The sequence below is a fragment of the Falco punctatus genome, assembly GCF_963210335.1.
Source record: "Falco punctatus genome assembly, chromosome: 1".
Lineage (NCBI taxonomy): Eukaryota > Metazoa > Chordata > Aves > Falconiformes > Falconidae > Falco > Falco punctatus.
In genome coordinates, this window is record NC_137580.1 from 6,617,037 (window position 1) to 6,629,282 (window position 12,246).

Below are 12,246 nucleotides of genomic sequence, written 5' to 3' on the forward strand. Positions count from 1 at the left end.
CAGCAGTCTTTGACTGGCAGTGCAGGTAGGCTGCATCTCCGTCATGATGTGATGTGAAGCTCTGCTTCTGGAGGTGAAATTCATCCTTGTAGTCACATGTAAAATCTAGGCAGCATCAACAACGTTCTGTGTAGATCCTGGATGGCCTTGCTTGAATCAGGTGGCTTAATGCTTCCTCCGGTTGCCATGCCATGCTTACACTGCAAAAAACAAAGCTGCTGCCACATTGTTTCATGTATAGAATATATATCATGTATAGAGTGAGGTTTTCGTGTTGGTGAGCGTTGTGGTTTAACTCCAGCCAGCATTTAAGTACCATGCAGCCACTCACTCACCAGGACAATGCGAAAGACTAGTTTTCAGTCACAATGGCTCATGTTTCATGCTTTTTAATGAGAATCCATACCAAAGAGGATGGAGTTGCTTTAGACATAATTTAGAAGCTTTCAGATGGCATAAATTATGGCAAATTCAAGTAGTCTGAAGAACAAAGCTCTTATCCAGAACCGCCAAATGACCATATGCTCTGGCCTCACTCCTCTCCATGCCTTTCCTGACAGTAGGACGATGCATATGCTAAGGAGAAAAGACTCTTCTGAAAGCAGCCTTACAAAAGTAGCCTCAAATCTCCTTCCCAGAGAGTCCTCTCATGACTTCTGCATTGTTTTTTTCACAAAGCCCATCACACTGGGGATTAACAGTAGGCAAAGACTGCACACATGCAGCTATGAGAGAAAGGGAGTGAAGCAGGTTAGGCTGCAAGTATATCTTGCAAAAAGTGAGCACCATGAACCCAGTCTGCCTTGCTATAAAAAAAAAAAAAAAAAAGGTAAAATACTTCATTGCAATCAAGGTTGTCCATGAGAGAAGGAGCAGAGATGTATGGGAAATTTAATATATTACAAAAAGGAGAGTAGTCTGCTTTGCGTAAGTTGGCTAAAGCTAAAGATATTAATACAGCAATATTTTCTGATGGAAAATTCTTCTGTCTTATCTTTTTCTGAACTTTTTGATTAAAACAGTACAAAGAAATAAAAGTATGTTAACTTGCTGAGACCATTGGCAAAAGAGCTATTTTTGCTGAGAACAATAACATGCTCCTAGTATGCATTTATGTTTTAGAACTGCTGAACTGTCTTTGTAAAAATAACAGGTGTTAACTACTCCCACAGCTTACGTCAAATAGTCTGATAGGTATAAGCTACTAACAGGTGCCCAGATTGCTCAGGAAACATGGTTGATATATCAAACAAGAGTAATTGGTTTAATTCTTTAGAAAAAAACAATATTAGGCAGGGCAAAGAAAAGCAAACCTTAGCTAGATGTCATGTGGTTTATCTTTCACGATTTGCTGAGTTCTTCAGTTCTACCATCCATGCATGGACAGTTGGTTTTGGCTGTCCTACTTCAAGCTGTAGTTTGGCCTCCACCTTGATTTTCAGGGATTTTGACATGTCATTGTTTATCACCCTACTTTATGCAGCAAGGAAACATATTTACAGCCTCCTGACCCTTTGCATTGTGTCTCTAAGTATAACATATAAATTTACGTGCATACCAAGAATCCCTGTGCATCTAGTGAAATCCACATGCAACTTTCTGTGCCCATATTCCATCATATTTTTACATGAACACATGGCTTTTATAACAGATCCTGCTCATAATTTGAGGCCCTCCTTTTTCTGTGATCCAGCCATGGGATTGATTTTTCATTAATAGGGCCCTAAGACTTTACACTTGACTTTGGAAAAAGAGCAGGCACTGGTGCCAGGTTTTCAACTCTGCGCTCATTATAATGCAGTCTGTTGTGTCACACGTGTTCAAAAATGTAGTTCCGGGAGAAAGCAGAGTCCAGATCCTCAAATGGGCCTGGTGGGCAGCAGGCTTTGCTCTGCGTTTGACAGCAGTGGTCCTGGGCACATCGCTGGGGATAAGTGATGGCTCAGAGCTGATCTGTCATTGTGCAAGAAGTGGAACTTTGAGGATTTCTTCACCCAAATAAGTAGCATGCTACCATGCACACGTGCTTTGGCAAAGTGCCTGTCTTAATCATTTAGCACAAAGAACTTGCTTTTTTGTCTCAGGTTTCGTTCAGCTGTCTTCTAACTCCTTTCATTGCAAAAGACCCCTACCCATCAATGCCCAGTCCTAGTAGAAAGGCACATCCCTGTACCAGGAGTGTCCTTACTTTTCATTTCAAATAGACCTGCATGTACTGTAATTCAAAGAAAACAGGAAAATGGGGAATACTGCCAAGTTACTACTGCTAATACCCTGATTTGTCATTACCTTCCATCACAGAACCCTTTGACCTCCAGAGAAACATCAATAAAGTATGTTATCAAGTGCATCCCATTTTCATGAAGCGCCCGTGTTCGTCTTTAACATTAGGTAGGTATCGATACACCTTTGTGAAAACCCTGTGATCTATCGTTTCAGGCTAAGTAACAGACAAATGTTCTTACAGAGGAGATTTGAATTATGGAGAGTTAGGAAACAGATGGGAAATCTTTTGGAACAGCCAAGATTGTTTTTACCCAGGCTACCCTACAGTTACCCTGCCTCGCTGTTGTTTTAGATTAAACTGTTCTATATAATTGAATAGAGTTAGACAGCTTTTTACAAGGTGGGTGTACCGTGGAGCTTGGAGGATAGTCTGTGCAGTGCCCGAGACATGGGACAGCATGAGATAAATATACACTTTGATGATGAATTAGAAGGAAGGCCTATATCTCCTTTTAAGTACCTAATAAAGCTATATCTGAGTTTTGTGACCATCCTTCTGCAATTATTTTGTGAGGAAAACGGTTTTAAAAGCACTTCTTTATGTTTTGGAAAAAGGGTTGAACTGACGGCTCCCAAAGTTGAAATTAATTGCAAATCATAAAAAGTTTGGGCATTACGCATTAAGGCTTTACTGCACCAACCTGTCAATGCTTTGAATGCTGTCCCAGAGGGAACATTCTTAGAAGTGAGAGAGTCAACATCTTGGATCTCCTTGGAGATGGTAGAGTGCCAATCAGTGTTAAGTGTGGCGATGGTTTATTTCACATGTGCTCCCTAACTGCCAGCCAGCAACAAGGCCAAAGCCATTGACTTCTTTAATTCAACCTTTATTATCTGTTTGTCATTATATGCATTTACAAGGTATGCATCATTGCAGCATCTGGACACACTTTGCAATTACATGGACCAGAACTGAATCCACTGGCACTGTTAATATTGTTAAGCATTTATTATATTCCAGCATTGTTTCTATTGTCTTATACACAGTCTGAAACTGCTGGAAAGACAGACTTTGTCCCAAGGAGCTTGAAGTACAGACAAGCAAATTTTTCCAAATAGTGCAACAAGGCATTATGGGCTTCAGTCCTAACTTTTAGCATTCATAAAACCATGATTCAAAGTAATGAATTTACTCTGTAAAGACCAAGGCCAAAAAAGACTCTGCCTTTGCATAAGGTTGGGAATGGAACTTTTCTTTTAATACTTACACAGCACTGATTCCCTGAAAGACGACCATATGTCAGGTATCAGAAGTATCTCTCTGTAATGTATATTCTTTTAGAGAAGACAGACTTTGATAGGTACAACTAATAGATATTTCACTTTACCTCCAGGAGTTGCAGTTTATGTTTTTGAGTAGCTTCTGAGTTTCACATATTCTGAGAACTATGAAATTATACTGCCTGTAGCCATGTCATTATAGAAATCTAAAATCAAATGTGCACTGTTCCTAGCTAGCTAGGATCTAATTTCATGATTTTATTGAAAACTTACATCAGGACTTGCATCAGTTTCTGGTATTTCCCACTGACTGTGGGGAATGCTCTACCTAAAATATTTCAGAGCGTTGGTTTGGCTGATGCACGCTGTGGGTGCAGATTAAGAAGGAAAGCAGAGATGTTGTTCTGTGTGCTAGAAAGAGAAGTAGAAAAGAAGTGAATGACTGTCAGATTTAGGATTTCAAGGCTGAAGTCAGGCAGCAGTGATGAGGGAGGGTCTTTATGAATGTACTTTAAAACTTCTGTTGAAGTGAACAAGCTTTATTAGATTGTATTGTTTCATGGTGTGTGATGTCACTAGAAATCTTGGATGTGAGTATAAACTGATTTCTTTAAAATTTGAGAATAATTTTTTCCTTATGCATTAGACATTTTTGACTGGATATCATCTTGGATTACACACATTTGGACATGTAACTAATTTTACACTCCTATACTTACATCCCAGTCAAGGACTTGTACATTGCAATTTTAGAGGCTCACATACAGCAGGAACTCACTGCTAAGGTTCATTTGCTGTCCTCAAAAAGCACTTAAATGTGTTCCCTTTAAGTATATTGGTATTTCTCACAATTCTCTTTAAGCCAAAACAAATAATATCTTTAGATTAAAAAGGAAAACAAAATTCAAACCTGCTGTGGTTTTCATTAACTTACAAGAATCTAGAATAAGGATACTGGAATTAAGCCAGTCTATAGGATGTGCTTTTGTCCTGTGAAATTTTCAGTTAATAGCGTGAATTGCTAATGTGAAGCTGATATTTGAGGCTGAAGCATGTTCTAATACTATATTGTAACATCCTGAAAGAGAAAACCAGCAATAAAGCAGAAAAAGACAAGAGTATCTTCAAAAATGCTGTGCCCAGATTCCCAGGTCTCTGTTTACAATGAACAGAAACTCTGAAAGTTAATGAGTTGAACCAGCCAGACTGAGACTCTGTGGATACCCAGCAGGGCTGGTGTGTCCACCATAGGTTAACTGTGCCCAGTTAAGGAATAGGAATTAGCTCTTCTGAGCCCCGTTTCCAGGCATCTCCCATTGCCAGTAAAGGCTTCTGGTGCAACTTGCATCACATCAAGAAGCAGGTCCAAAATAGGTCCCACCACTGGCCTTTTGAGCTCTGAAGCTATGTTTCTCCTAAGTCTAGACTACTAGCTCGAATACTAGAAATGCGCAGAAGTAAATCTGGCAGCCAATGTGCCCCAGGTTTCCTCTATCCTTGCTCTGGCCTGCATTGTGAAAGAAAGCTTATGGTAATGTAGCAATTCCAAAATTCAGAGGCCTGGGGCTTCTTCTTCAGTTAGGTGCAGAAGAGGCTCCCATTTATCTCCTATTGAAAACAGATTCCCAAATATCTCTACAAGTGTTTGGAGGGACATGGATTATCTCCCCCCCTTGTAGTACTTGTTCTCTACAGGGCTCGGGTTCTTGAGTTGCTTTTGAAGATAGTAACAAATAGCTGTGATTTGCCTTACTTTCATTGTCACTTTAAACACAAGAAATAATCTGCACAGGTGAGAAGGCTGGTCCTTGTTCTAATAGCTCTTTTCTCATGCCAAAGAAACATACACATGGCTGAATCTCTTCAAACTCTGCTTAAAAAAAGCCCCATCAGTTACATAAAATTGATGTCCACAATAGAAGCCCCTATGTGTACTTATGCTTAGGATAAGTCTTGTTAGTAATGTCTACCTGAGAATAACAGGAAAAAAATTAAATGGATGTGCAAGTCCGCTGTTTTGTGTCACATAATATGAATACACACACAGGTACACATACACATTTACAACCATATGAGACTTTCAAAGGCTCAGTTAAAGAAGCATAATTCTGCATAACCTAGCAAAACTTTTGGATACATTCTGCTTTCCAGAAAGCCAGCTGACTCTGGTATTTTGTTAGTGGGAAGTGACTGCAAGTAGGGGATTTGAATAAATATTTATTTATGTACAGTTATGTCATCTGCTGGATGCTCCATTATTTTTCTGGCAAAAGGACTGATTAAGTGGAAAGAGTAAAATGCATGAATGAATGCATGACCTGTCACTATTTTGTTTTTCTTACAGTGAAACAAGAAGGCAGTGGCACAGAAACCCTCACCCACAACATGCAAATGTCCCACAGGGCCTTGGTCTTACTATTGCCAGACATATGTCCCCTATCTTACTATTTTCTCAAAAATGAATTAAGCTGAAATAGCTCATTTTATATATCTATATATTTATAAATATATATGATTTTTTTCACAAATGCACTCTCCTTATTAAATGTACTCTAAATATTGGGAAAAAGTGTGTTGTTTATTAAAGTCATGTTTTGTTAATAACATTTTGCAAGAGTTCAGAATACACAGAGCACTCCTTTTTAAGGAGGTGCTGTAAGTTTGGAAAGCAACGTATGCCCCATTTGAAGCCTGGGTTGCTATGGCAAATTGGAATTTCAGTTCAATCATGTTGAAATAATAACATAAAATTGTGTGCAAATGGCTAGGGTGAAGGTTAAGTAAGCCTCCCAAGCACTCATAACTTGGGGCAAGGTGGTTTTTTTTCTGTCAAGCCTTACAATTCCCGCGACTGTTTCCCATACAGCCTCCGTGTGTATCACGTGCCCTTTTACCTGCACTGTCGTACTCTTGGTTGTTCTCAGCTTCTTGACTCATGGACCGTTTCTGGATAAGCAACAGAGGAAGAGTCTTGGGCCTTGATATGGATTCGTTTTATGAAGAGGTAGACTCCAGACACGGTCCAAACCAGCTGAATACTCTCAGGTACTACCTAATACCTCTGTACGTAGTCAAGTAACTGCTCTCCCCGGGTACATGATAGAGGTGAGTGCTGTGGGGTAGAAGCACTCCAAAACTCATCAGCTCCAGTAAAACCAGAGCTACTAACAACACAGCCAGCCTGCTCTGCCTTCTTACAAATTTACCGTTTGGGACAAGCAGATGTCACTTTCAACTGAGAAGAGACTTGTGGTGTTTAAAAAACAATTAGTAATACTAAAAGAGATCTCCAAGGACATTAACTTATTTACTCTTCTTGTACTATAGGTCAGCTTGTTTCAGCGTGCATATTTTTTTGTTTCTCTGTCAATATTTAGCACGTGTCAGAGACAACAAGGATGGTTTGCAGATAGTGTCATATTCATAGAATAATGAAAAAAAATGTGTGCTATTGTACGGCAAATATACATATTCTCTGAAGAGGGAATAGATCATGCTAATCACTGTTGCCCTGCCTGCAAGATGTCAGAGATCAGAAGGCAGAAATTTGAAAAAAATGTGGCTCTGGGTCTCCAGTGCATTCACCCCTGTGGGCTTCTGTGCTCCTTTCATACACGCAGTTACTTTATACTAACGGCTCAAAGGTAGACAAGGAAGAAACATTTTTTGTAAAGCATAAAAGAATTGTTACCAACAGATTATAAGAATAAAACCAGAAAATCACACATCAGCAAAAATAATTCTAAGCAAGCAGAGAAATTAATTAGCTTATCTAATTTACTGATTTCCAAGGCTGAGATCACTTCATACACTTCTGTGCAGCCAGAAGACAGAGACTGAAGGGCTCTTGTCAGGAGATAATGATGGGAAACACTAGGTTACATTCTTTGCTCCCACTGCTTTTCTCTTCCTCTCTCACTCTCTCTCTCTGTCTTTTGGGGTTCTGTTCCCAACAGGGACCTGGAGCTGCAGAGGCTCTTTCCCCGGCTGCTGAGCAAAGGAGCAGTCACCTGGGGAAAGCTGCAAGGGATGGATGAGCCAAGGGCAGGGCTCAGCCTCCCATCCTCCCATCTGGCCCTGTCATCTGAGTTGCCTGTGATCCTGCTCCTTCAGAGGGGTTTTCCAAGCTGAGTAAATAACGCAAACATTGGACACAGGCCTGCAGACGGTGGTAGCCCAGAATTTCCGTCTTTTGGGAATGACAATATTTGAAGACCGGTGTTTAAGGTATGCAGGAATGAAACATTTTATTTAACTATCACACATCTTGGACCATGTTTTTGAAACTGGCACTTCTGGAAGAATGAAATGTGAAATAAAAATTAATCATTTCATGATCTTCCCACAGTTTTCATTTTCTCTCATATTTTACTCTGACACTGCTAGCCTGTATTAGCCAAGGCGAGGGGTGGGGGTGGGGGTGGAGTTTCTTCAAATAAAGGTAATGATTTTAATGGTTAAAATTAATTAAAAAAACTTACATATCATGTGGCATGTAATTTAAAATACCATAACTTGCAAATTCTCTTTTTTTTTTTCTTTTTAATTGAAGTGCAATTATAATGCTACTTAATGCAGACTGAAATATGAGTTGTTTTCAGCCCTTGTTGTAACATTTTAAATATGAAGAAAATACACAGAAATAAGAAACACAATATATAATAATTTAGTCAATCTTCACAGTACACAGATATTTTCCACCTGATTTTTTCTCAGAAACTTCTGCTGTCCTTTTGGTGTTTGTTTTTCAGGAAACAGAGTCCTTTCCAATTGCCAAACAACCCAGCACCAGTTACGCTGGGGATCTTTTCCCATCAAAAATTAGAAAGTGCTATTTCCCCTATCCTTCCTGCCCCATACTTTTGACAACACCAATTTATGTAAAGGAGAAAAACTGTATATGATCTGAATATTGCCTCGAGAAAAAAAAAAAGAATAAAATGTTGGGCCGTTGCCAGCTCTACTGTCTTGGAACAAGCCTTGCCATGAAAGCTCACACCACTGTGATTGCTATAAAAAAATTTCATCTTAATATTGTCAAGACCTTTACTCAAATCTTACCGATTTCATGCCGGCTGTCATCTTTTCTTCAGTTACAATGTTTTTTAAATCTCTTCAGGTTTGACCACCTGCAGAAGCTGCTAGCTGTTGAAGCTGAAAAAAATAACAACACGTAGACTTTATTTCCCATGATTTAATTCCAAAAATCTTGCACATGTGCTTAATTTAAAGTATGTGTGTATTCTCACAGGAATCAATGGGAATACACAGATGACTAAAGGTAAGCAGATGTGTAAGTTGTAGGATCTGGGTCTGAAATTAAGACAAGCTTCAACAAGTGAAAGCTGCAACAGAAGGGGAAATCGAGGATGACAGAAGCAATAAACAGTAATAATATTGTGGAATCAATCTAAGACACATGTATATCATGACCATCATCACACCATATTTCATGTTTTAAAAATAAGTGTAAAAACGAATTCCCAATCACAAATCATTTTCTCTTCTTAAAGGGAGATACCTAGAGACATAGGACATAAGTCTTGAGAATGGACCCAAATAAGGACAAAGCAAATTTTCAGGTTGTTGAAAGACAGTGTTTCCAATAGCATGCTCACTCTACAGTGTTGGACAAAAACACACCTCAAAATGTTACAGACATACCTCCATAGCAAAGATGTTATGAGAGCAAAGAGCAACAGGTTGAGAGATGACAAAAAAAAATCAAGAAAAAGTGAATGTGAGTTCGTCTTTTGAAGCTGAGGACAAGCAAGCTCCTTTAGCACTGCAAATGATGATTCAGTGGAGGGGTAATCCTAACTGTAGTGGCAAGGAAGGAAGATCATCTATGGCAGCTGTATTTGAATAAGCGTTAGATAAGCCAGAGAAGAAAATGTGACCATCATCGAAGCCAGAGATGATAAGGGCATAGGTGAAGATCTCAGCTCCCTGAGCAGGAAAGTATTAGTCTCAAGAATACTTTAAAAAAATACAACATTATGCAACTGAGGATAACTATAATAAGAAATCACCAAAACCTTTTCTTTTACTTTGATTGATTTGAAAATTCTTCCTTACCACTCATCTATCTACTCAGTGGTTTCAATCAACATATAACATATAATCTGAGAAGAAAAAAAAAAAAAAAGAAAAAGAAAAAAAAAAAAAAAAAAAAAAACCAAAAAGGGAAACATGAAGTACTGGAAATGTCTTTACAATATTCCCTGATCCATCGCTTCATGTTGGATGATGACACTGGCTTGAGTGTTTTACAGAAGCATCCCTAGATCACGCCGGTGTGTCAGAGCTGATGATGTACCTACCTCCTGTTGATTGCTTTATGGCAGAACTCCTTCCCTCAGATGTCAGATTTCCATATCTCTATGGAGGCATCTCTTTGTTATTATATATGTAGTCAAGATTCAGGTGTCTAGTGGGAAGTAAACACATAGATGTCAATATTCTTTCTAATTATATTCTAATTACATTCTAATTACATTAATTGTATCTTTGATATTAAGTACCTGTTTAAAGTGATTTTTTTGGCTTAGCACTTATGCTTTTAGAATGATACTAAGACTAACAGATGACCTCTGAAGACCACCAAAGTGACTGGCTTGTGGGTGGTGAAGGGTCTGGGAGGGGAAGGAGATAGAAGCTTAGGAAGATTTTCAAAGGAAAAACACTTAAAAGTGAAATTCTCAGCTCAAATTTGTGATGTACATTACCTGTGTCTTGAAAGTTTTATGCTGACGGAGTCGGGGTGGTTCCTCATGTCTGCGCTCAGCAGGAACTCGTAGTACAACTTAGGATGGGCTTTTGTCCTTAATATTAATTTTGACGTTCACTGCAGTGCAGAAATGGGGCTCAGTCACAGCTTTTGGAGTCATAGCCACATCAGGAAATCCCTAAAGTTTGAGGGCACTTGGACTGACACTTTTGGCTCAAATAATCTCTGATCTTGTAAACAATTTTGGCATCCCTCTTATTTGTACATACTCAGTGAATGATGTGAACCAGGAAAGAAAATAAGTATGCTAAAATAATCCTTTCCCCCTGTTGTGCATGTGAATGAAACCGAGTCCATCAGAAAGGAGGATATCTGCCAGTATCAGCAGGGAGGTTATTATCTTTGCATATGTTGTTTGCTAAGAAAATCCCTGTTAAGAACTGTTGTGGTGATACGCAGTATTGTGGCAGGACGCATTTGCACTATGCGCATTTGCATCCGCCTGACTTTTTAATTTCCTGGGTCTCCAAAGCCATCCCACGTGAACAGTGTGCCACCCCTAAAGAGGTTAACTTGGACTGCATTCAACTTCATCAGGACAGGACAGCACTCTTCTGAGAACGATGCTGCCAAGCAGTTATCAGCTTGTTACACTCACCAACTGCACCTACGTGAGGTGGCTGCTGCTGCTACTGAGGGTCCGGGCTGGGTGACCCAGGGCTGCCCTTCCAGCCTACCTCTTCTGCATCCCCCTGCTGCCTCTGCCTTCCCCTTCCGCAAATCTCCACCTGTAGAAAGGATGAGAAAACCAAAAGGGAGTCGTGATCAGTGTGTTTTCTGAACAGCCCTGTGTCTTAAATGCAACAGAGGTTAGCAAATGGCCAAGAGGTGAGCAAGAGGGAGGGAGCAAGAAGGCATGTGTTTGTGCCCATGCCTGTTTATTCACATCTGCTCCCAAACTCCTGCTTTTGATTTCATATGAGCACAAACCGCAAGCAACTGCTGAAGGCAAGAGGAGGAGCAGCACGAAATTAGTGCACGTGGAATCAAGATCAGCTCTTAATATGGGACAGAGCAGAAAGATTCACGAGCTCACAAGAAACAGCTTGCAAAAGTGGGGAGAAAAAAGTCAATAACAACAACATTTTATTTTTTTTAAAGTAAGAGCAGGAACCCGAAATAAAACCCACACCATTGGTGGTCACTAGTGCTGTGCTTAAGCTGTCATCTGTTGAATCTGGCAGTCTGCACGTCATTCAACAGATAAATGTCTTTACCAGAACCCTCTGGACCACGAGAATATACAGCACACACATTTAAACCAGACTGCTAGGGGTGGGGGAAACTCTGTTGGTGGTCACAGACACTGAAGAATCAGGTATAGGAAACTCTGAGTAAAGGAGACATATGCTCAGAGGGAAAAAATAATGAGAAGTAAAGCTTTTTTTCCCCTTCTTATCCAACATTCTGGTAATCCAAGCTAATTGCACAGTAATGTAGCCACTCATAAATTTAAGAATACACGCAGATTACGTTTGTGTGGCTAAACTGGAAGTGGTCTTTCCTTTCAGGTAGCCACAGAGCCATGCAATTTGCTTTGGGAAAGCAGGACATATTTTATCTGCTCTCATCCCAGTTGCTGTAAGGAACCACATATGGCTAGAGGTACTGCCTACTCTGCAATGTAATAAACATGCCACAGCAAAGTGTTTTCAACTGTATGCCATGTGGTGAGTCTCAGCAAAGCAAGAAATGGTGGGATTTTTTACAGATTATTATATGGGCTCAGAAATCTTGAGCCTGCACAAACATTAAAAAATACTCAAAATATTTGAACTGGAAAACACGCTCATTTGCTGTAATGCCTGTGGATTTCTTAAAAAAACATGGGATCTTCCTTTTCAGTCATCCTCTCAAATGTGAAGTGGGATAATGAAGAAGAATTCTAAACAATTTTATTATAGCATGTTTTCATAGGCTATTTACAGCCGTTTCAGTTTATTCATTTA

General features: G+C 39.6%; 1 long non-coding RNA gene across 1 annotated transcript in view; it reads right to left on the reverse strand.

Annotated features, from left to right (window-relative positions):
- Positions 1-12,246, reverse strand: part of LOC308058268 — a 144,936-nt gene that overhangs the window by 14,606 nt on the left and 118,084 nt on the right. Inside the window, exon 10 of the long non-coding RNA XR_013925751.1 lies at positions 1-12,246. This exon is cut by the window's right edge and continues 23,885 nt beyond it. This is a non-coding gene — a long non-coding RNA (uncharacterized lncRNA).